The 26,063-nt window shown below is 41.6% G+C and overlaps 1 pseudogene across 1 annotated transcript; it reads right to left on the bottom strand.

Moving 5' to 3' along the window:
* Nucleotides 1-7,640: 7,640 nt before the first annotated feature.
* On the bottom strand, nucleotides 7,641-26,063 carry LOC308241064 (annotated as a pseudogene). The gene is made up of 2 exons: nucleotides 25,969-26,063; nucleotides 7,641-8,044 (listed from the first exon to the last, which is right to left on the bottom strand). The product of its transcript is annotated as an uncharacterized misc_RNA (transcript).

The following is a 26,063-nucleotide window of genomic DNA, read 5'->3' as shown; positions in this document are numbered from 1 at the left end:
TTAGAGCATCGGCCCCCCAGACCTAAACAGTTGTGAGTTCGATTCCCCACATGTACCTGGGTTGTAAGTTTGCTCCTGGCTCTGGTCCAAGGTGCATGCAGGATGTCTCTCTCTCTCTCTCTCTCACTCTTGCTCTCTCGCTCTTTTTCTCTCCCAACTCTTCCCCCCACCCCAACATACACACTCCTGCTAGTGGGTTTGGGGAGAATGGGGAATGAGTAACACTAAAGTAACTGCCTCCCAGCTGGAGGTTCCAGTTGTCCTTACTATACAGAGTCGGTTTTCAATTACATGTGCTAATGAGGTCCAGCAATGGGATGGGTAACTGAAATCCACAAAGAATTCCCAAACCTCATTTAGAAAACTATTTCTAGCTCCTTCTGTGAGCCTGTGAACATGGAAGAACCAGACTGGGATAACTGTTCATTTTCCTCTATTGTTCCAGCCTCAGATGGAGTGGGAATAACAATCATGCCATGTTCCATTTGTATTCACTTACTCAGGCCCTTCTCCCCACTGGGTGCTTTGTGAGTCCCCTTCACTGAGGGGTCCAGTTTAAGCCCAGAGGCTCTCTATGGGTTAGGTATCATCCTTTCTATTTTAAAGATGTGAAAAAGGACTTGCTCCAAGTGCTGCCAGTAGGAAAGGGCAGAGTCAGGGTTCAAACTCAGGTATTTCTAATTCTAAGTACATTCCTTTGTGGTATCTTCAAAGCCTTATGAAAAAGCTAGGAAGACCAGGAAAATGATCAATTCAATTGAATTCAATGTACTTTGAGTTGGTAATCAGTTCAAATGTTAATTATTTGGATTTTAAAGTTGGACAAACTGGATTTATTTCTCTCTAATCATATGTCCATAAGCAAGTTTATTTCCTTTTGGTTTGAAAATGTATTTTTATTGATTTCAGAGAGGAAGGGAGAGGGAGAGAGAGACATCAATGATGAGAGAGAACCATTGATCGGTTGCCTCCTGCAGGCCCCCTACTGGGGATCGAGCCCACAACCCAGGCTCATGCCCTGACCTGGAATTGAATGGTGACCTCCTGGTTCATAGGTGGATGCTCAACCACTGAGGCATGCTGGCCGGCCCATAAGCAAATTTCTTAACGGTTCTTGTGTTTCACTCATATTCATCCCAATCAGTAAAACTGTTTTGTAGGTTGGATTAAATAAAACAATATTTTCAAGTACCTAGTATAGCGTCTGCATCACAATATCCTGTTTCTTTCCCCATCCATCAACTTAGTCCTCAAATCATTTATTTGGCTCTTGTCCTATGGTGCCTGGCACTGTTACCTGTCATTTCACAGTATCCTCTGGCCTTCTTAGCTGGATTATAAGAACTTTGGGATCATGAGCTGTTCTCATAAAGGTGGTTCTTAAACTTTCATATCTGTATCTTCTCAAGATATGAAATTGTATACATTGCAATTTTAGACTTTTTTAGACTTCTATATCACCCAGTGAACAAGAATTTGAATTCTCAAATGGTGATGCCTCTTGCCAGGATGGCAGCAATTTTTATTTGTTCTATTATATAAATAGTTTATTGCATTTGCCCTTCTAATGTTCTGAGTAAAAAATATTAACAAAAAAGTGCTAAATAAAATTGTGCAATGATAGAAGATATCCTTTAAATGGCTGATCGATAGCCTCAAATGGACGTTTAATGGGCTTTATTTAGTCTATATCCGTGTTCAACTTTGAAGGATAAGAATAAAGTGGAAAGTCATCCATGAAACAGTGGGAGTCTATTTTCTGAATCTGCCTCTTAGGAGAGGCCTGGCTGTGGGAGACATGAGAAATCTCTAGATTATGACTTGTGAATCTGTATAAAAGTTATTACTATGATTCAAATGCCCAGAGGAGTTCAAGGCTGACAGAGAGATAGTGCCAGGGATAAAGCTCAGATTCTTCACTCAAGGAGACAAAGACAAGAGTTCAATTTCCTTTGACAAAAAAAAAAAAAAATTTAAGGGATGATTGTAAAAATTATCATTATAAACTCCTGCTCAATCTCTTGCACAACTGCACTTGCAAATCCTTTCTCCCCACAATGAAACGATTTGTGTGTTTTTTTCTCTGTACAAGATACCATTTTTAGAAAGTTAAGTTCCTCATGAGTAGGAATACCTGTTTTGTTCACTTAGGTGCTCCAAGCACACACATCAGTACCTGGTACAGAGTAAACACTTAGTAAATACTGACTGAATTTAATTCAAATAAACTAGTTGACATACTAGTAAGATAGTATTTTAGAAAATTATTTGCTATATTCAATTTTCTCTGTGTTTACTAGTAATAATCATGTAAGCCGGTATAGCCTAAACATTTAAGAAAACCTAAAATGGAGCCTACAATTAGTATTTCATTATTTTAGCTATCCTGAGTCCAAAAAAAAAAAAAGTGAAGTACCAGGTCAGTTTCTGACTTGCATTAAGCATGTAATATTGATCAAGTTACTAAACCTCCCTGAAACTGATTTATGATAAATAAAATACATTTCCACATTGCAGCATTAGGAAAACTTGTAAGAATACATACAATAAACCAAAACAAGTTAAATAAACCAAATAAAGAAATACATAAATACATATAAGTTCCAAAGAAAAAAGTTTAAATGCGAAGATATGATCAAGAAAAAAAGCCTCAGTTTTTTCAGTTGTACGTTGACAATGGCACTAACTTCATGGGTTGCTGTATCAAATAATTTATGTGCTATTAACTTGTTAAAGTTAACACATTCTAGACCTTTTAGTTTTAGCTGTTGTAATCATAATCTTAAAGGTGAGTAGGGCAACTTCATGTTTTCTGCCTACACAGCCTGTGTGGCATCACCCACCCCTCGCCACTGCGATCTTCATGGTGTTGTGGGCACTCAGTGGGTTTCCGGTGAGTATTGCTGAGGGTGACACACAGCGTGTGGTAGGCTATATGCAAAGATGCCACCAATAACCCCTCTCCTTCCTACATGTCTGCTCGGCGTCTCATCTAGAAGTGGAGTCTATTTTCTTTTCCCCTAAATCTGGGATGGCTTTGTGACTTGCTTTGACCAAGAGAATGGAACAGAAGTAGCACTGCACCAAGCGTTGAAAAGCTCTGAAACTTGTACTTTTACTCTCTTGGGAGCCTTGGGACACCATGGAAAGGAGTCCAACTATTCTGTTGGACAGAGGCCATATGGAAAGAAACAAGCCTGGCATTGCCTGGCCATTCCAGCCACCCCAGCGGGAGCTGCCGACAGGTGACTGAAGCCCTCTGAGATCCCCCAGCCCTGGTGAGCTGCCCCAGCCAATACCATCTGGAGCAGAGATGAGCTGCCCCACCAAGCCTCACCCAAATTAGAGAACTGTGGGCAAGAATATGGCTGTTGTTTTGTTAAGTGACTAATTTGGGAATGGTTCCTTATGCAGATCAACAGTGTGGTTTTCTCTGGGCTTCGGAAGTGCCCTATCCAATAGTAGTTTGTTCTGTTTGTCTCACCTTTTACCTCCTGTCTTGAGCAACTTCTTCTTTATTTCATTAAGTACAGCTCCACTGCCTGACCTATTCACTACCCCTGGATTTTTAAGTAAGATCAGCGATGTCGTAAAAAAGGCCTTGGCCTTTGATGGATGCCTCAGAGAAGACTACCAGGTGTGAGCATCAGGTGAAAATAATATTTAAAACTCAGAATTGTTTGGTAATACAGAAATGGAATCAGGGCTTTCTATAGACCAAATACCAGAAATCAGATGTTGCAGTGGCATATCTGCATTAGGCAAGAAGGAAGAAAATGACACTGGGCAGTGCTGGTGGAGCCCAGTGTGATGTTGGTATTACACAGGAAATGCAACCTCACTTCCCTTCTACGGTGATAAAGAAGATCAACACACAAACATGCTCTTTTAATGCCCATTTTTAATGTATTGTACAATCAATGTTTTAATGATAAGGAAAAGAACAAAATAAGCCATAATCTTACCACGGAATGCAACTATTTTTATTTTACTAAGTTCCTTTCCAGCCATTTTCCATGTGCATTCACTGTAAACCCTTATTCTTCACTGGGTAATTATCCAACTTCTCTTGCATAGGAACAAAGACCAGTATAAACACAAAGCAATAAGGGAGGCAGGAAAGGCAAAATAAGGTAATGGTGCTCCTTATCTCCTTGGAGGCTTGGAGAGAAGGTGTTAATGGTTAATTTATTTCTTCATTTATTCAGGCAATGAACACTCTTGAAAGTATCTAAGTTCTTTCCGTTTCTTAGCATTATTCAGCTTTGTGATTACTTGTTATTTGTCTTCTGCCTAATTAGACTGTAAGCTATATATGGTCAGATCTGCTTTATCTTATTCACTATTATTTTTCCAGCATATAATATAATGCCTAGTTCTCTGGAAGCACTAAGTAAATATGTGTTGGACTGAAGCAGGGGAATTGCAAATCTAGAGAATGCATTTACCAAACTGGAGATAGAAAGGAAAGAGAAATTATTGTTGTGAAATTAAATAATGGTGAATCTATATATTAAAAACAGAACATGCATGCCCTAATGTACTTTTTAAAAAAACTTATCTTTATTGTTGGAAGTATTACAGATGTTCACCTCCCCCCCGCCCCATTACTGCCTACCCTACCCCAGCTATCACCCCTCCCCTCCAGGCCTTCACCACACTATTATCTGTGTCCATGGGTTATGAATATATGCATATAAATTATTTGGCTAATCTTTCCCACCCCTTTGTCCCCCCTAATGTACCTTAAAATAAATATGGTCTATTTGATTAATGCTGATAGTTAGGATTTGGGTCTTCTGGAAAGAATAATGATGAAACCATCTCCGGAGACATTGTGTATTCATTTCATTTAATATTTATATCGAGTTTCTTAACTCAGCATCCTCAAGGAGACCAAAAATGATCATTGGAATGTACAGCACAATACCCAGGAGGATGAGGTAAGAGCACTCCCCACTGTCCCAGTCCCAGGTAAATCAACATAGGTTGAATTAAATTTAGGTCCTCTCCTGAAGTGTGGAGGAAGTACTCTTGAATATTTGGAGAGGTAACATCCTTTCTCATCTATTCCTCCACAAGACTCTGGCAGAGATTTGAAAAGTAGGTTTGCTATTACAAAGACTAAAGATCATATAGGTTAGGGTAGAAGTAAAAAAGTGACCCCAAAATTCAACGGCTTAAATGAGATATAAATTTAACTGTGCTCTCTCATAACACCCCACAGTGGCCAGACCAGGCTGGCAGATAGCTTTGCTCAGCAAAATAATTGAGACCTAGATTCCTTCCATCCTGTTGATTCATCGTCCTCTCCTAAGGCAGTACTTCTCAGATGTTAATGTGCATTTGAATCACCTGTGGTTCATGCTAAAATGCAGGTTCAGGCTCAGTTGGCTTGGCATGGGGCCCAAGATGCTGCATTTCTAAAATGCATGGAGGTGATACAGGACTACACTTTGTCAACAGAGCACTGTCGTTATCTACATGGTCAAAGCTGGGTGGTGACACATCTTGAGTCTAGTTCCCAGGAAGGGAAAGGACAACAGTCAAAAGCGGGAAGTTTCCTTTAAGCAAACAGTGAAGAAATAATATACACCTTCTGGTCACATTCAAAAGTCAAAGACTTAGTCAGATGGCCATGCTTGGCTTCCCTGGGCTGTCAAATATGCTTAATCTCTAGTTTGCAGCATGTTACCTGGGAAAAAAAAAATGGAATGGAGGGAAAAAGCACTATTACCATAGGAAAAGAGAGAATGGATATTGGGGAACAGTTAGCCATTTACACCACAAAAACAAAGGAGGCAAGAGCTTATTATAATTAAGCCATAAATATTAAATGGAATGTGAAGAAGTAGGATGTGTAAACTAGACATTACTCTGAAACCTATGAAATGGGCTTCTGCAAATAGCTATTGGATCACAAGGGCATTGATAGCATTTCATTTTCAGTTTTCAATTCTTGGCATGCCTGTCCTCTGTGACTTGTTCTTGGGGGGTGCTGACAATATGACAAATAACTGGGGATGACTCACACTATTTTAGAGACACTGACTGGACTCTGACATCTGCCTATGGTTTGAGAAAATAAATGTAAACAAAAATCACAAATGTAGCTTAGATTCATTAAAGACATTAGGCCACAGTATTAAGGTAATCCAAGCATAAATTAGGAACTTCTAGACCTGATATCCACATTTCATTTCAGCATTTAATTTTCCTCTGTCTCACAATTAAGATCCCTTTTGCATCTAATCACTTCTGAGATTAAAAGGGGTATTGTTAATTATGCCTGGACAACAGGTGTAAACCAGGACTGCCTGGGTAGCCTAAAGGATATATAACTAATCTAGATAATACCTATTATATATATATATATATATATATATATATATATATATATATATATACATATATATATATATATATATATAATTTACTTTATATTACATGTTTTATTTATATATTAAGTAGAAGTGGGAAACATTCATTGTATTTCTAAGGCTCTTTAAGATTACAATAGTCAGTTGCAGGTTACCTTAGGTAATGAGAATTTGTTCCAAGTATTTTAGGTAATAAAAGTAACCTGGAGGTGTGACTGGAGAACTATGCATTAAGTCACTGTTGACTCTAATCCCGTACTTTCAAGAGGGGGATGTATAACAGGTTAGAGTTCAACATCACTTCAGATATAGTCTAAGTTCCACTGTCTCCCCCACTTCGTGTGCCTTTGTTGGGCAGAGATATTATCAAGTCCTCTCAAAACCCTTGGCCCCCCTAACATCAAGACCATGCACTTATTCACTGTGCATTTGCAATATGCCAGGCTCTATGAAGGATGCTGTAGTGTATTTAAAAATGAATAAGATGCAGGTCCTTCACTCAAAGAACTTCCAGTCCTGTGTGTTTAATAAAACATGTGCACAAATTAATACCTGACCGCCAAGCAACCATAGGAGCAAGCTATCAGTCATAACTAAGATGTGCTCAGAGTTTATAATTGTGATTTCCTATGGGACCATATGTTTGTTTAAATCCACAGAGAGTTCATGCCAAGAGCATAGCTGAACTAAGGAATTAAAGAAAGGCCAAATAAAACATAGTTGGGAAGTAGAATAAACCTGGTTTTCTCTTGCAATTCCAAATTTCAACTTTGCTAAAACAAAAACCCAATTTATCAAAAGTAGCTTAAACAAGAAAAAAAGTGTATTTCTCTCTCTTAGAACAGTCTAACAATTAGGGGAAAGACAGCTTTGTAGTGTTAAAAACCCAAGTTCCTTCTATATCTGCCATTCCTCATCCTTGCGGTTGACAGTGGATGGCCAATACATCTCCTCCATCAGCATCTCAGCAAGCATAAATAGGGAAAGATTCAAGGGAAAGATATGCTTTTTTCTTTTTTCTTTTTAATTAAAAGAGTTGACAATTTTATTTTCATATTTCACAATACAAATTAAAATTACTTTTTTTTTTTTTTGGTCTCACTCTTGCCCTCCAAAACTATTCTCTCTTAGATAGGAAGAGGGAGTGAGTCTTCCTGGTCATGCTGTTAGAAAACACCCAGAGTCACAGCACCATGATCTCCTGGTAAAGATCATGGTGCTGTGATCATAGCAACCGATAGAAAGAGGCTCCCTCACTCCTTATCTGTCTGGTTGAGTCATTCCAGGCCCAGTGGACTAGCAGCATAGGATGGGCAGGAGGGCTCATCACTGGGGGCCCAGGCATCATTGGCATGAGCCCTCTCATAGGCGGCCTCATTCCAGAATCAGGTCCCACTGGCATCATCCCAGGAGGAGGCCCCATCATTGGCATCATGGGAGGTCCCCCCATATAGGGTGCTGGCATCAAACCAGGGTGCGGAGGACCTGGAAGACTGGGGGGAGATGGGATCTTTGCCGCTGCATGAGGAGGAGCTGAGAATGAAGTGGGAGGTAACTCTCTTTGCTGAAATGCTGCGGTTGTTTTGTTAGTCAGGCTCTGAGCCTGCTCTTCGACCCATTTGTGATAGTAGTCTTTCACATTCTCTTTATATCCTACTAGTGGCCTAGTGCACGAAATTCATGCACATTAAAAGGGGATTAATTAGAGGAAATAATTTAATGTTGCTATTTGCCCTTTCTCTATAATAGAAGTGTCAGAGATGAAAGAAATTAGTAAAATGTATATGGAAACCTTCCTCCTGTCAGAATCTGGGGCACATCATGGGACCCAGAGTCAAGTCCCTGCCCACCCACATGCGAATCAAAATCGCGTGAGACCCATACCCGGCTGGGTCCCCCCCCCCCCCCCAATTGGGATAGATCCAGACCTGGCTAGTCCCACCCTTGTCAAGCTCTGCTGGGCAGGAAACGTAGCCTCAGGTCCCCCAGCCCAACACCAGGAGGGGGGAACAGCCTCAGGTCCCCTATCAAGCCCCATCAGCAGGGGAGGTGCAGCCTCAGGTCCCGCCTGGGCAGGGGGCGTGGCCTGAGTTCCCCCAACTCAGCACTGGGGGTGCACCTTGAGGTCCCCTGTGAAGCCCTGCCAGGCAGGGGGACGCAGCCTCAGGTCCCCTGGCTCGGTGCTGGGGCAGGGGTTGAGGCCTGAGGTCCCCTGGCCTGGTGCCAGGGTGGGGGGCGCGGCCTGAAGTCCCCTGTCAAGCCCCACCTGGTGGGGGGTGTGGCCTGAGGTCCCCCGGCCTGGAGCTGGGGCCAGGGAGCAGTCTGAGGTCCCCTAGCCCAGCACCAGGACGGAAGTGCACCTTGAGGTCCCCTGTCAAGCCCTGCCAGGTGGGGGGTGTGGCCTGAGATCCCCTGTCAAGCCCTGCCTGCCTGAGGTCCCCTGTCAAGCCCCATGGGGGTGGGGGAGGGTGTAGCCTCAGGTCCCTGCTGATTGCTTGTTAAGGCTCCTTATGGGAACTTGGCCTCAGCTGTGGGTGCAGCCATCTTTGTGATGGAGTGATGGTTAATTAGCATATTCTCTCTTTACTAGATAGGATCATTGCAGTGTGTCTTTCCTACAGGTTTGTAGGTCTGGGAGCCTGCTTCTGGCTTCAGGTCATTGTGGGCTCATCTGGGTTTGTCTGGGTTTGCTCCAGACTGTAGTTTGGGGAGGCTATTCTGTAGTTCTCATTTTTTTAGGATCATGGTTCCCTGGGAACACTCCCCGATGGTAAATTATGGGAAGCTCTGAGGCAAGCCCAACCCAACCCCCACAAGCACATTTAAAGCCCCTGCTCTTAACACCTCCACTTATATTCCATCAGCCAAAGAAAGCCATATGACCAAGTCCAAAATTAGGGAAATATATTATTATTTCTGTAACATATTCAATTTTATTATACAAATGAACAATTTCTTCAGTAAAACATGCAAATATATTCATATTAAGGGGAATAAATACAAATTATGAATAATCTTATAGGAATGTAGTTTTCATAACTTGGATTTAATATTTATAGGCAAGACATTGCGGATCAGTAATGTAAGCATTATCAGCAGTTAAAGACATGAGTAGAGCAAGGATAATGGGCCAGGTACAAAAACTCTCTGGGACAGAAAGCCCCAGATGTCTAGCAAGGGGCAAACTGGGAGAACAAGAGCCTCGCCCTCAGAGTAACCTTTCATCCCATAGGATATGTCTGGTCATGCACTTTGGAGCCTGACTTTTCCTCCTTAAAGATAACATCTAGGCCTCAGTTGTATTTCAGCTCCAGGCTCAGAAAAGTAGCAAAGCCAGACAAGTGACGCGTGGCTGCCTCAGGACCAGCTGCGTTGATTGATGACCCCTGCCCTGATGATGACCAATCTATGGAGACCACAGCCCTGAAAGAGCACTCCTAGATAGCTGATGAATATTCCACTGAGACCCTCCCCTGAGACCTTCCTAAGATTTCCACCTGCAAGAGAGAAATAAACACACTCAGGATGAAGGACGCAGTGCATACTCTCCCTCAGGGGAGAACGCCCTCACCATTCCCTTCCCCCTTTCTTTCCTCTAAGGTTCCCAATGAGACTTGCAACCAGGGAGCAATGGGCAGTGGCAATCTGTCCCAGGCTAACCCCCTGAACCTGTCCCCTTTTCCCTAACTTCCCAGTAAGCCAAATCAGCCCAGCCTCGGCTCTCCTGTTGCTTCTTTTATGCTTTTCCTTGTTTCTCTGTCCCAAGTATATTGTTTGCTGTGGCCAATAAATTCTTACTTTGCTACACATTGTCTCTTGATTGAAATCTTTCCTTCAAGACCTCATCTTCCCACCAGTAAAATATTCAAAGCACTTAACACAATGCTGATAATAGCCTTTTTCTGTGCTCAGGGATGTTTTATAATCTTAAGGTTACCTAGAGACTCTTAACTATTAAAAGCTTTCCCCCATGTTGTGGCAAGCCTATTAAAATGTGTCTCTAACCCTAGTAGGTTTTGTTCAGTGGATAAAGCAACAGCCTGCAGACAGAAGAGTCCCAGGTTCGATTCCTGGTCTGGGTATGTTCTGGAGGCAACCAATCAATGTGTCTCTCTCACATCTATGTTTCTCTCTCTCCCACTCCCTTCCACTCTCTCTAAAAATCAATGAAAAAATATCCTCGGGTGAGAATTTAAATTAATTAATTAATTAATCAATTTAAAAATGTGTCTCTATCCCCTCTTGAGTATATGAATAAAATTAAAACTAAATTGATTAGATGACATAATTCTAGATTGTAATGACTCAAACATTAATTTTAGTTCATTAATTTTAAATTTTCTTTTTGAATGTTGAAACCAGTATGTTTCTTTAAATCTGAAATACATACATGTAAATAAAACATAGTGTTAACTATGAGTCAGGCACTATTAAACTTCACGAGTAAAGCTAATTTAATCTTCATAACCACTCTGTGAGTTGTTATCCTTAGTCTGATATCCTCTGATAAAGAAACTTGGAGCAAAGACGTTCTAAAACTTTAACCAACTTCACATACCTAGAAAGTTGCAAAATTGGGATTCAAATTCAGGGGACCCCCCACCCCCATTCTCTTCTCTTTTCTCTTAACCTTGTGCTAAGCATTTTTATAAACACAAAGAGGCTTATAGTTCCTCAACATTGAACCAGGAACCCACTGTGGAAAAGAGAAAAGTCACTGTTTGTGCATGAATCTAGGACTTCTCCTAGATTTGAAGATTTGGAAAACCTAGTCATTAGCTTACTTTTTGTCAAAGCCATTAATCTGCAGGCTCCTGGAAGTCAGAAAGGTCATGTGAGATATTATTATATTCCAAGGGTCTGGCATAATGCCTGACATATAAACAAGCACCAAATAAATATTTGTTGAACAAAGTGAATGATGAAATGATTAAGCTATATATAACTAATGCATCCTAAACATGGGCCTTTAAAGTAATAGTTTATAAAATCTCCTTCAAATTATGTGGTATTTCTTCTCTTGTCCTGTTAATTTGCAATTTTCAGTGCCTTGTCTAAGTGTTGCAGTAAGACTGGCCTCCCCTCAGCTCAAGGCAGGCAAAAGCTATCATTGGTGCCTGTTTCCTAAAGTTCTCTCTCCACCAGGCCTTGGCTGTTTCAAATTTCACCTACTTCCTTTGTTGCCCTCACAGGACCTTAACAGAAGGCTCAGGCCCATAGGAGGCCTAGAAGAGAAATGCTTATTCAATTGGATTATAATGTCAGTAAAGTGTAGACCCCATGCAAGCCAATTGTGAGAATGCTTGAGGAGTTAAGCCCTGGGGGCATTCCAGTCTTTCAGTTAGTGCATCTCATCCACTCCTACTCTGTAATCTCTGCTTGAAGGACATCTGAGCAATTTGCAGGTGTGTTAATTAAACATTGCATTCTCCATTTATTAACTATTTCATGCTGACATGTTTTTAACCAGAGTTACTTAGATTCTACATTTTTTTTTTAAAAAAAGGTTGGCATTAAAGTTATACTAACATCTAAGGCTGACTAATAATTAATGACTACCATTTTCCTAGTCCTCTAGTTATCTAAGAATCACGTTTCTCAGGAGATTTGAAGTAAGGCCATTGACTTGTGTTTAAAGTGGAGTATTTCCCAATAACATTGCTGTCTACTATATATTTATCACTAGCCCTTCTAGCATAGCTTATAATTAAAAGAGAGGGTTATTACACTGCATGGTTATTACTTATTTCATGTTACAGTAGGTTGCTTGATTTCTTCTTGAAAATAACTAACTTTAAATTGAGGGATTTTTTTTCCTAAATACCCCAGTGTAATCCTTGAGTATACAAAATTATGATTTCTCAAGTTTTGGAAGCAGATGAAATAAATCCAAATATTTATGAAAGAAAAAGCCATTATAAAACAATATTGCTGAATTTCTAGCAATTAAACCAAACAAAAGAATACAAACGAATTGCATTTATCTTTTGAAGCTAGATCATGAAGAAATAGCAAATTAAAGATAAATAAAACGAGAGAAACATTTCATGGTCTCAATGAAGGTTTCTGGACATTTTTCTGGGGCTTGAAAAATTGACACACACAAACACACAAATTAATACAAATTCTTCATCACTTAAAAATTAACTAGTTTATTTTATCATAGCAGTAATATAGGTTCAATATTTAAAAATTAACAGAACAGAAAGGTATGAGGTAAAACAGAAATTTTCCTGTCTTCTGTCCTCCCTATTTTGTAATTCAACTTTCTGGAGGTAACCACTGGTAACATTTGCTTCTTTTTAAGCCATTGAAAAGATTCCACTTTCACTATTCATCTTAGTTTGCTAGTATTGCTATAACAAAATAACAGAGACTGGGTGGCTAAACAACAGAAATTCATTTTCAAACAGTTCTGGAAGCTGTAAGTTTGAGATCAATGTATCAGCAGGGTTGATTTCTTTTGAGGCCTCCCTCCTTGCCTTGTAAATGGCTGTATCTTCCCAGTCTTCACATGGTCTTCCTTGGGAATCCCTTTGTGTCCTAATCTCTTCTGATTGGGATACCAGGCAAATTGGATTAGCACTCAAACCAACAGCCTCATCTAAATTTAGTCACCTCTTTAAAAACCCCATCTACAAATACAGTCACATTCTGGGTTCCTGGGGATTATGAGTTTGGGGGAGACACAATTCAGCCCCTAATTCTATTAAAAGTTATGCCACAACAAAACTGTGGAATTCCTCTACATATATCTCTGAAAACTTTTGCAGGTATATGAGTAGGATAAATTTCAAAATGGAGGTCAAAGGATATGCCCATTAGCAATTTAGAAGGATCCTGATAAATTTCCTATAAAAGGTTTATAATAATTTATACTATCAACAATACATAGAAATATTTATTACCTTTCAGCCTTGGGCTTAACTAATCTTTTAATTTTTAATTGGATAGAAAAAACAGTCCACTTATTTTTGTTCTAATTTGTATACTTTAAAATATGAATAGGGATGAGCATCTTTTATGTGTTCATTGTCCATTAATATTTTTTCCATGAATTGCCTTACCCATTTTCTCTATTGGGTTATTTACTTTTTTATTTACCTATTTATGAAAAATTTTTGTGTATTAAGGATGCTTTGTCATATGTATTACAAATATTTTTTTCAATCTGTTGTCTTTTTTGCCCTTTTTTACTGCATAGAGCTTTAAATTGATAAAAATTTATCCTATCTAATAAATAGGGAATATGCTAATTGATCATCACTCTGTCACAAAGATGGCTGCACCCACAGCTGAGGCCAAGTTCCCACAAGGAGCCTTAACGAGCAATCAGCAAGGACCTGAGGCTACGCCCTCCCCCGCCCCTGTGAGGCTTGACAGGGGACCTCAGGCCACATCCCCCAACTGCAGGGCTTGACAGGGGTCCTCAGACCATGCCCCCCACCCTGGCACCAGGCAGGGGGACCTCAGACCGCACCCCCGCCCGGCGGGTCTTGATGGGGGACCTCAAGGTGTGCTTCCCATCCTGGTGCTGAGCTAGGGGACCTCAGGCCGCACCCCCCACCAGGTGGGGCTTGACAGAGGACTTCAGGCTGTGCCCCCCCACCCTGGCACCAAGCAGGGGAACCTCAGACCACAACCCGCCCGTCAGGGCTTGACAGGGGACCTCAGGCCACACCCCCGTGCCTGGCTGGGCTTGACAGGGGACCTTAGGCCATGCCCCCCACCTAGCGGGGCTTGACAGGGGACCTCAAGGTGCACCCCCAGTACTGGGTCAGGGGAACTCAGGCTGCACCCCCCACCAGGTGGAGCTTGACAGAGGACTTCAGGCCACACCCCCTGCCCCAGCACTGAGCCAGGAGACCTGAGGCTGCGCCCCCCCCCCACCTCCCGCCTGCCAGGGCTTCATGGAGGACCTCAAGCCATGCCCTCCACCCAGTGGGGCTTGATGGGGGACCTGAGGCTGCGCCCTCCTCCCGGTGCTGGGCCGGGGGACCTGAGGCTGCGCCCCCCTGCCTGGCAAGGCTTGATGGAGGACCTCAGGCCATGCCCCCCACCCAGCAGGGCTTGACGGGGGACCTCAAGGCACGCCCCCTGCCCTGGTATGGGCTGGGGGACCTCAGGCCATGCCCCCCGTCCTGGCGTCGGGCCAGGGGACCTGAGGCTATGCCCCCTGCCCAGTGGGGCTTGACAAGGATGGGACTGGCCAGGTCTGGATCTAGAGGTGGGCAGCCAGGTCTGGGTCTCACGCGATTTTGATGCGCATGTGGGTGGGCGGGGACTTGACTCTGGGTCCTGTGGTGCGCCCCAGACTCTGACAGGAGGAAGGTTTTCATATACATTTTACTAATTTTCTTTCATCTCTGACACTTCTATTATAGAGAAAGGGCAAATAGCAATATTAAATTATTTCCTCTAATTAATCCCCTTTTAATGTGCATGAATTTTGTGCACCGGGACACTAGTTATGATATAAATTTGAATATTACATTTTCCTATATAGCTCTTGAAGGTTTTGAAAATTATTAGAATGGCTTTTTCCAAGCAAAAAAAAATATATATTTTTTAAAATATATTTTATTGATTTTTTACAGAGAGGAAGAGAGAGGGATAGAGAGTTAGAAACATCGATGAGAGAGAGACATCGATCAGCTGCCTCCTGCACGCCCCCCACTGGGGATGTGCTCGCAACCCAGGTACATGTCCTTGACCGGAATCGAACCTGGGACCCTTCAGTCCGCAGGCTGACGCTCTATCCACTGAGCCAAACCGGTTAGGTCCAAAAAATATTTTTAATTAATATTCTCATGTTCTCTTCTAGGTATTTTATGATTTATTTTTTTAATTAACTTTATTGGGGTAACTGGTTAATAACATATACATTTCAGATGTACAACTATATAATACAGTAGCTGTATATGCCACTGTATAGTTACCATCCAAAGTGTAGTCTTCTTTCATCACCATATGTTTAATACCCTTTACCCTCTTCGTCCACCCTCAATTCTCCTTCCCCCTATGATAATTACCATTCTGTCAACTGTGTCTATGAGTTTGTTTGTTGGTTTGTTGCTTTTTGTTTTATGAGTGAAATCATATAAGTCTTTTCCATTTGACTTTTCACATTTTTCAGTGTGTTCAAAATTTTCAAATAGATGTTCATAAGAAGGACTATTGGCTCATATGGTAGCTCTATTCTTAATTTTTTGAGGAACCTCCATAGTATTTTCTATAGTGGCCATGCCAGTTTACTTTCCTACCAGCAGTGTGTGAGGGTTCCCTTTTCTCACATCCTCTCCAACACTTGTTATTATCTTATTGATAATAACCATTCTCACAGGAGTGAGATGGTATCTCATTGTGGCTCTGATTTGCATTTTCATTATGACTAGTGATGTTAAACATCTTTCCATATATATCTGTTGACTATCTGTATGTCTTCCTTGGAAAAGTGTCTATTTGGGTCCTTTGCACATTTTAAAACAGATTGCTTTTATGTTGTTGAGTTCTTTATATAATTTGGATATTAGCCCCTATGGGTTTTATTTTCACATTTACATTCTCCCACCGCCACATTTTTTATGAAAGAAGGAATAGAGGAAAGTTCAACTTTATGTTTTTAAAAATGTTTGACCATTCTTACCAACATCATTTATTAAAAAATTCATATTTTTCTTATTTTTTGAAGTGACTTTTATTATGTTTTAAATTCATCTGTTTCATTGAGCTGTCTGTCTAATCTGAGATCAGGGAAAGACAGTTTTAAAGACTTCATTTGTTACTCCCTCATGATTCTTTTAGAACTTTTTTCTTACATGAACATTTCTTTCATATGAATTTTAGCATCATCTAATTCAAGTTTCAAAAAAACCCTAAAAGCCTTGTTCATATTTTTAAAATATATTTTTATTTATTTCAGAGAGAAAGGGAGAGGGAAAGAGAGATAAAAACATCAATGGTAAGAGAGAATCATTGATCAGCTGCCTCCTGGGTGCCCCACACTGGTTATCAAGTCCATAACCTGGGCATGTGCCCTGACTGGGAATTGAACTATTACCTCCTGGTTCATAGGTTGACATTCAACCAATGAGCTCACTGGCAAGCGTCTTGTTCATATTTTTGATTGATTCAAATATAACTGAGGTCTTTTAAAATATTGACTCCTCTATCCAAATTAATGTATTTTTTTTCATTTATTTAACTCTTCTTTTATGTACCACAGAGGCATTTTAAATTCCTGTGCTTTCTTGTTACATTTATTCCTAGAATTTAAACTTTTTAATAGTAATTTGAATGAGACATTTCCTTCCATTCTACTTTCTGACAGATAATCATTATTTTAAAATAAAGTAATTGGCCCTAACCGGTTTGGCTCAGTGGATAGAGCATCGGCCTGCGGACTGAAGGGTCCCAGGTTCAATTCTGGTCAAGGGCATGTACCTTGGTTGCAGGCACATCCCCAGTAGTGGGTGTGCAGGAGGCAGCTGATCAATGTTTCTCTCTCATCGATGTTTCTAACTCTCTATCCCTCTCCCTTCCTCTCTGTAAAAAATCAATAAAATATATTTAATAAAATAAAGTAATTGGCTTTTATGTTAAATTTGTGATTAGCCATATTAATAAATCCTTTTGTTGATTAAAATAATTTTTCTTTTTTTGTCTAAGTTTTACAATTATATCTATACAAATAATTATGTTTGTTTCCTTTTTGATTTTCTTTTTATTCTTTTATCCAATTGCACTGGTTAGCATTCCAAAACAAATCTATCTATATATATATAAAAGCCTAAATGACTGGACAACCAGCCGGTACCTCTGATGCACACTGACCACCAGGGGGCAAACGCTCAATGCAGGAGCTGCCCCCTGGTGGTCAGTGCGCTCCCACAGCCAACCTTCCTTGGACAGCCAACCTCCTGTGGTCCCTCCCCCTGGCAAGCTGGCCCCAATTGGCCCCTATCGGGACTGGGCAAGACAGTCCCAATGACCCTGATTGCCGGCCAGGCCAAGGGACCACACCCGTGCATAAATTTGTACACCAGGCCTCTAGTCTACACTAATAAAAGAGAAACATGCAAATCGACCATACCGCCGCTATACCCACCAGCCACGCCCACCAGCCAATCAGGAGCGAGTGTGCAAATTAACCCAAAAAAATGGCGGCAGCCACGGAGCTGGAGTGAGCAGGAGGCTTGGGTTGCCCCTGGTGATGGAGGAAGCCAAGCTTCCCACCCACCCTGGCAGGCCCTGGCCTCTGCACTAGGCTACAAAGTTTCAATTATAGAAGATAAATAAATCCCAGATACCTGCTTCCAGCTGGCCCTGGCCTCCGCTCAAGGAGGTGCTGAAGAAAAAAAAAAGAAAAGAAAAAAAGGAAGGGCTGAGAGCCTGGGTCACCGGGGGGGGCATGGTCAGCCTGAAAACAGCCCTCAGCTCCTCATTCAGGCTGGCCACACTCCCATGGGGTGAGGGTCCCTGCTGGAGGGCTTGGCCAGCCTGCAAACAGCCATCAGCCCCTCACCCAGGCTGGCCAGGCACCCCAGTGGGGACCCCCAGCCTGAAGGGGGTGTGGCCAGCTTGAAAACAGACCTCAGCCCCTCACCTAGACTGGCCACACCCCCATGGGGTGAGGGTCCCCACTGGGGGTCTTGACCAGCCTAAAATTGGCCCTCAGCCCCTCACCCAGGTTGCCCCATGCCCCAAGGGAACCCCCACCCTGATCCGGGACACACTTCAGGGCAAACCAGCTGGCCCCCTCCCATGCACCAGGCTTCTATCTATACTAATAAAAGGGTAATATGCTAATTAAACTGGGAGACCTTCCAGGAGACCTTCTGGATGTTCTTCTGTACAAAGCCATGGTGGTGGGGCCAAGGTAGAGGTGGTTAGAGGCCAAGAGGGGAGGGCAGTTGTGGGTGATCAGGCCAGAATGGGACGGCAGTTGTGAGTGATCAGGCTGGTGGGGGTCGGGGTCGTTGGGGATAAGCAGACCAGCAGGGGGGCCAGTTGGGGGTGAGCAGGACATCAGTGGGGTCAGTTGGAGATGATCAGGATAGCGGACAGGGCAGTTTGGAGTGAGCAGGTCATTAGGGGGGCAGCTGGGGGCGAGCAGGCCAGTGGGGAGGGAAGGTGGGGGCAAGCAGACCATCAGGGGGGCCAGTTGGGGGTGAGCAGGACATCAGTGGGGATCAGTTGGAGATGATCAGGACAGCGGGGGGAGGCAGTTTGGAGTGAGCAGGCCAGCAGGGGGGCAGTTGGGGGTGAGCAGACCAGTGGGGAGGGGAGGTGGGGGTGAGCAGGCCAGCAGGGGGGCAGTTGGGGGCAAGCACACTGGCACAGGGGGCAGTTGGGGGTGATCAGGCTGTCGGGGGGCATAATTTGGGGGTGAGCAGGCCGGCAGGCAGAGTGGTTAGGGGCAATCAGGCAGGCAGGCAGTCAGGTGAGCGGTTAGGATCCAGCAGTCCTGGATTGCGAGAGGGATGTCCGACAGCTGGTTGAGGCCCGATCCCTGTAAACCGGCAGTAGGACATCCTTTGAGGGGTCCCAGATTGGAGAGGGTGCAGGCCAGGCTGAGGGACACCCCCCGCACCATGCATGAATTTCGTGCACCAGGCCACTAGTATCAAATAATAGTGGTGAGTTTTTAATTCTACATTGTATTGGAAGAACTAGCCATTACAATAAGGCAAGAAAACAAATAAAAGCTACAAAGTTTGGAAAGGAAAAAGTAAAATTATCTTTATTCACATACGACATGATTGTGCATATAAAAGAATCTATAAATATATTACAATAGTAAATTAAATTTGCAAGGTCACCTGATAGAAGGTCACTATAGCAAATCCATTGTGTTTACAAATATCAGTACCACACTAGAAAATAAAAATGTTTAAATTACCATTTATAATTACAGCCAAAATCCAAATATTTAGAAATAAATCTAACAACAACAAAAAAAATAAGTTCAAAAACAGGAAAAAACATATAAATTGCTGTACAAGTGAAATAGGGTTATTGCTGGAGGATTACGTGACTGGAAAAGAACACAGCGGAGCCTTTTGGGACGATGGAAATATGCTATATCTTAATCCGGGTGGTTTTATATCTTATATATACACATTTGTTATGGCTGAATTGTGATTCCCCCCTACAAAATGATACGTTGAAGTATAAACCCTCAGCACCTCAGAATGTAACAGTATTTGGAGATAAGGTCTTTCAAGAGGTGATTCAGTTAAAACAGGCCATTAGAGAGAGACCCTAATCCAATAAGACTGACATTATATAAGAAGAGGAGAAAGACACCTAGGGTGCAAGCACACACAGGAAAGACCAAATAAAGAGGAAGCAAGAGAGTGGCCATCTGCAAGCCATGAGAGAGACCTCAGAAGAGTCCAACACTTCCAGCACCTTGAGGTTGTACGTCCAGCCACCAGAACTGTGAGACAGTAAATTTCTGTTGCTTAAGCTACCCAGTATGGGGTATTTTGTTATGGCATCTCTAGCAAACAAAGATAGTATTTCTTTTTGGAAATTCCTGAACATGTACACCTACGATTTATGTAGTTTACTGTATATAAGCTATATATGTAAATAAGTAAGTAAATAAAGTTTTCTTTTGGCCAACAGTCCAACTTATTCCCAACATGTCTATTCTATTCCTCATCACAAACCTGTTTCAGTCAACATTTTCTGCATGGCCCATCACTTTTTCTGATTACTTTTTAACTCCATCCTTTTCAAGTATAGCATTTTAATCTATTTTTCCAAGACAAAGACAGAAAGGGGGTGTATGGAATTAGTATGATCTTAGATCCACTAATAACATTTTAAGCAACCCTGGATTTATGCCTTCCCCTCCTTGCACTTCTGCTTTCCCATATGAAAAATGGTGATGCTATAATTGGCCAGACCTCCAAGGTTGTGAAGATTACTAAGATATTATCTTAAAATTGTACAGAATTGCTGCTATCCAAACACATGAGAAGGTATTATTATTCCCAGTCCAATAATAAACATGCTTTCAAATAATAGCTTTTAAAGATCTATGATCATGATGAGAACTTCCCCACCCTTGTTATGTTGCTATCTCCCATGGCCAGAGTTCTCTAATGGAATATGCTGGAGACACAAAGACATGTTATACCCACTCTCAGCCAGATATATGAGCTTTAGGAATTAAAACTTTGCCCATCTATAGTTTTCCTCTTTGTCTACCAGGAAAAGACTACTCATCTTTTAAAACTCATCTAGAGTTATCTTTTGCTCTAAAGACTTATCTGAACTCCTACCTCTAACATAAAATACACACTCTCTTCATCCCTGTTTTCCTTTTTAAAAATACATATTTTTTAATTGATTTCAGAGAGGAAGGGAGAGGGAGAGAGGGATAGAAACATCAATGATGAGAGAATCACTGATCGGCTGCCTCCTGCACATCCCACACTGCGGATTGAGCTTGCAACCTGGGCATGTGCCCTGACCAGGAATTGAACCATGACCTCCTGGTTCATAGGTCGATGTTCAACCACTGAGCAACACTGGCCATGCCATCCTTGCTTTCCAATGCCCGTGTACCTTTATATGGTAATACCATGACCACTACTAACCATAGCTGCCCTTCACTTAGTGTTGCCATGTTCCATGCACTGATCAAAGTCTTTTATATATGTTAAAACTTAAAATCTTGGCAGCAATCATGTGATGTAGGTTCTAAGAAAAAAAAGAGGCATAAATAGTTTAACTGAGTTTTCTAAGGGCACATTTGAGGTAAGTGGCAAAGCCAAGCTTTGAACAAAGTCTGTCTGGCTCTAAAGTCTGTTCTCTTAACCTCTGTACAATTCTAGCTGTCATACTTCATTGAACTAGCTGTTTTTAATATTCTTTTAAAAAACATTTATTTATTAAATTAGAGAGAAAGAGGAAGGGGGGAGAGAGAGAGAGAGAGAGAGAGAGAGAGAGAGAGAGAGAGAGAGAGAGAGAGATTTGTTATTCCACTTACTTATGCATTCATTGGTTGATTCTTGTATATGCCCTGGCTGGGGATTGAACTGCAATTGGTGTATCAGGATGACACTTTAACCAACTGAGCTACCCAACCAGGGTCTGTTTTTAATGTTCTTTTCAATTTCTAGATATATTTTTTGAGACAAGAATTGTTCTCTGAAGTATTTAGAGTCTTGTGTATGGTAGATGCTGAATAAATGTTTGCTGAATGAATGGATAGTTGAATGAATAAAAAGACATTCTTACTCTTATACTGGAAAGTACTTGAAAGCCTGTGATAAATGATGTGAGAAATCTAAAATTCCAAAGGAAAAAAAGAGAAAAAAAATTCCAAAGAATTCTGAAATCAGACTTTTAGAAGACTAAATGCATACTCTTTTGAAGTGAGTATTCACTTCCAGATTTTTCTGTGTTTTCAGTTTGAATTTTTATTTGTCAGTCTTTAAGCAAAGTTTATTTGCATAGGTAATCAAAGACAAAAGTAGCATCTAACTCATAAAAGGTGTTGTGAGGATTGAATGAAACAACACATGTAATACATTCAGAACAGAGCCTGAGACACAGGAATCCTTAAGGGATGTTACTATTACTGCTATTTGAATCAAAGGCAAAAGAGTGTAACTGTTAAGTGCATGGACTTTGGTGCTACACTGATTGGGTTCAAAGCCCAGCTCCAGTGTTTATTAGCTGTGTGATCTTGGGTAGACTACTAAAACAGAATAATAGTATGTGTCTCAAATGGTTGTTATGAGGATTAAACATTCTTAGTCATATATACAAGAGTACACTTTGAGCATTTAATCCTCACCACAACCATTTGAGGTACATATATTTATTAGACTACTTTAATTCTAAGTGTTATATTTTTCTACTATCTATCTCACTTCAAATAGTGTTTTTCACACAGTAAGTATGAAATAAGTGTATGCTGTTATTATGATGATGTATTATTTATGATGCCTGGCAGATAATATTATCAGCATCTGTTGACTACATTTATAAAGGAGACATCTAGGATGATTTCTAGGCCTTTATTTGGGCCTCTGGATAGCAAGCACTTTAATATAGGTAATACAAGAGGAGGAATACCATGGATTCACACTTGCTGGCACTACTTTAGGGTCAACTGGACTATCCCAATGATCATGCTACAAGGAGAAAGACATGAGGCACACTGTGAATCATATGCAATCAGGTACAAAGAAGTGCCTTGGTGAATCTGGGGACAAAAGACAATCCCAGCATCTTGATCTTGGAGAAGCCAGTAAGCTTTTGCTAGATATGGGGTTTAAAATGTAGGCTTTATTTGTAGGCAATGGGAAGGTATTGCAGAGTTATAGTCAGCAAGTGAAGGAGACAGGTCTGTGTTTTATAAGGATCACACTTTGTCAACTGTGTACAGACTGTATTATTTATAGTTATAAACCAGAGATTAGAGATCTAATACAAAAGGTCTTCAACAGTTTTAAGTTGGAGAGATGATGATGGTCTGGACTTGCAAAGAGGTGGGGTGGATGGAGAGGAGAGGCCAATTCATTATGAATAAGGGAGGTAGAATTTGGTCTGGATAACGGATTAGATGTGTGAGTAATGAATCAAGGATAGCCTTGAGATAGGTAACGTGGGTAAATGGTTGGAATGTTAGATCACTAACTGGGAGAGGGAAGACATCTGGTTGATTTGGAGGTGCACGTGGTTTGTCTAAGCAGAGATGTCTAGGAAGAGACTTGGCTCTAGGAGTCTAAAGTTCAGTCAAGAGATCAGGTCTTGCCCTGGCCAGTTTGGCTTAGTGGACAGAGTGTCAGCCTGAGGACTGAGGCATCTCGGGTTCACTTCCGGTCAGGGGCTCATGCATGGGTTGCAGGCTCCATCCCCAGCAGGGGGCGTGCTGGCGGCATCAATCGGTGATTCTCTCCCATCATTGATGTTTCTCTCTCTCTCTCTCCCTTCCTCTCTGAGAGAGAGAGAGAGAGAGAGAGAGAGAGAGATCAGGTCTAAAGATATAGATTTTTCCCACCATGTCTATAAGAAGAGATGGGCAGAGGAAATAGGGCCAATGAAAGAGAGAGAAGAGAATGTCAGAAAAATAGGAAGAGAACGGAGAATAAAGTGGGGAAAGGTTTTCCTAAGAGGAGAAGTGTTAAATTTCAGAGACATCAAGTGGGAGGAACACCAAAGAGGTTGCTGGTGACTGCAGAGCAGTCAGTTGACTTTTGGGTCTGGAATCTAAATTGTCTCCTGGGGGTCAGGGAGGGGATGGGAAGAGAGGTTATAAAACCAGCAAATGTGAACTGTTTGTTCCAGAAGTTTGATTTACAACCAAAGGAAAGAATCCAGTGAGTGATGAATTATGTAGAATACAGAGTTCAGAAGGATATATTTTATATGGGGAAGATTTGAAAGTAAGATTGAGGAAAGGTATGAAAGAAGATCATTGAAGGAGCAAGTCATAGAAGATAGAAGGTAATTAATAATAGCTCACATTTACTGAGTGTATACCATGTGCTAAGTCCTCTATCTAGTAAGTACCCTTCACATGCTAACTCATTTAATCCTTACTCTCACCCTGGAAGCAAGGGTGAGAGTAAGGATTAACATGAGGCTATGCTGGCCAACTGCCCAAAATAAGTCTAAGAGCACAAGGAAAGGTATATGTGCATAAGTAAAGAGGTATGCTTTGCCCAAAAGGTAGACATTACTTCCTTGGAGATCAGGCGCAGGAAAATGATCAGTTTGGAAGCTGAAAGTGTTTCTACTTGATGGCTCCTTCCCTCAACTTCCCTAAGTAAAATAGAACATCTGTTTTGAGAAGGAGATGAAAAGGCAATGATCTGGAAGGATCACCACAGAGCCTGGGATTCTACTAGAATTAAATAAAAAGACTTCCAAGCAAAACACAGCCCTATTATCTTAAAAACAAAACAAAACAAAATGTAACTGTGATCTAACTGGAGTAGACATGACAAGTGCCCAGATAACTGCAGTATCAGGTAGCCATAATCGATACAGCTATATGAGTATCTCCAGGGAGATACTGTATCTGCTTAAAAGGGAGGAGGATCAAAACATATTTCAGAGAATGTGTTATATTTAAAAGATAGTTTCAATAAGTTGTCCTGGAGGCGTAGTATCCCATTCTTTCCAAACCACAGCTGGATAGCTTGCTAAGACTTAGCTGGTTGTTCAATAAAAGAGTTGTCAACAGGATTTCAGGAAACTGGAGTTGAGGAGAACCAGTGCAGAATGGGAGGGCAGGGGTTGAGGGCATTGAACCTCAGTTTTCTAGCCAAATAATGGGTGTTGCCTCTGCAAGAATCCTACTTTTCTTCCTCCCTTTTCTCCTCTAGCTCCTCCCTGTTGAGTGCTTATCAAATACCTGGCACTTGGCTAAGCTCTTATACTGTATACTGAATGGATTCAACCCTCCCCACAGCTTTTTAAAAATATATTTTCATTGCTTTCAGAGAGGAAGGGAGAGGGAGAGAAAGATAGAAACATCAATGATGAGAGAGAATCATTGAATGGCTGCCTCCTGCATGCCCCCTACTGGGGATCAAGCTTGCAGCCCCAGCAGGCATGTGCCCTGACTGGGAATCGAACCCGGACCCTGCAGTCCACAGGGTGAGGCTCTATCCCCACAGCTTTTGTGAAGACCCTCTCATCTTCATTTTATAGGTGACTTTGCTGAAGCTCTGAGAGCTCGTTACTTGCCCAAGGTCCCAGAATCTTACCCAGATCTGTTTAATGCTAAATCCTTGCTTCTTATACTGCCTCCCATAATTATGAAAACACACTTGGCATATAGGAGATTCCTAATAAATTAATAATGGATAATAATAATTACTAATGAATATATGTTCAACAACATGTGATGCTTAGGGAATTTAGCAAGATTTAAAGTTAATAGAACCCGCCCAGCCCGTGTACTCAATGGTTGAGTTCAATTCCCAGCCAGGCCACATGCCTGGGTTGTGGGCTTGAATTGCAGTAGAGGGCATGTAGGAGGCAGCTGATCAATTATCTTCTCACATCATTGATGTTTCTCTCTCTCCCTCTCCCTTCCTCTCTCTGAAATCAATAAAAACGTACTTTAAAAAATAAAGTGAATAGAACCCAAGGTATCCTTGTGGTAGGAGGAAACACTATTTTTTTTTTTGAGCAAACAAATTAAACTTACTATTTCAGGCACTATTTTAAGTATTTGACACAAATGATTCCATTTAATCTTCATGACAATCATATTTGGGGAGAGTATTATTATTCCCATTTTATAGCTATTGAGTGACAAAATGATTACCCCTATCTAGCCTGTGCACACAGCTAATAAGTAACAAAGCCAGATTCAGACCCCAGTTAGTCTGGCTCCAGAGTCCATGTCCTTCATCGCTACACAATGCTGACCCTGTGAAGATCCAATGGAGCCAGGGCGTGGAGTCCCTGTGCACCCAGCCAAGGAGAGCACCCACGCTCTGTCCCTTTCTCAGAGCTGAGGTCTCTTCCATGCCTCTTACACTAGTGATTCTTTAGGACTTAGCATTTTGAGGAATAGCCATGGCATCACCCAGACCCTTTTACATACCTGAAATTATAAGCTTTCTGAGAGTAAGAGCGGATTCGTCCTTCTCGTATTTGCAGCCCAGCAATTGCCAAATACTTGGCATATGGCATACACAT

Source organism: Plecotus auritus, assembly GCF_963455305.1.
Source record: "Plecotus auritus genome assembly, chromosome: 2".
Taxonomy (NCBI): Eukaryota; Metazoa; Chordata; class Mammalia; order Chiroptera; family Vespertilionidae; genus Plecotus; species Plecotus auritus.
The sequence above is the reverse complement of the archived record's forward strand: the minus strand, read 5'-3'. Positions and strand labels throughout refer to the sequence as shown.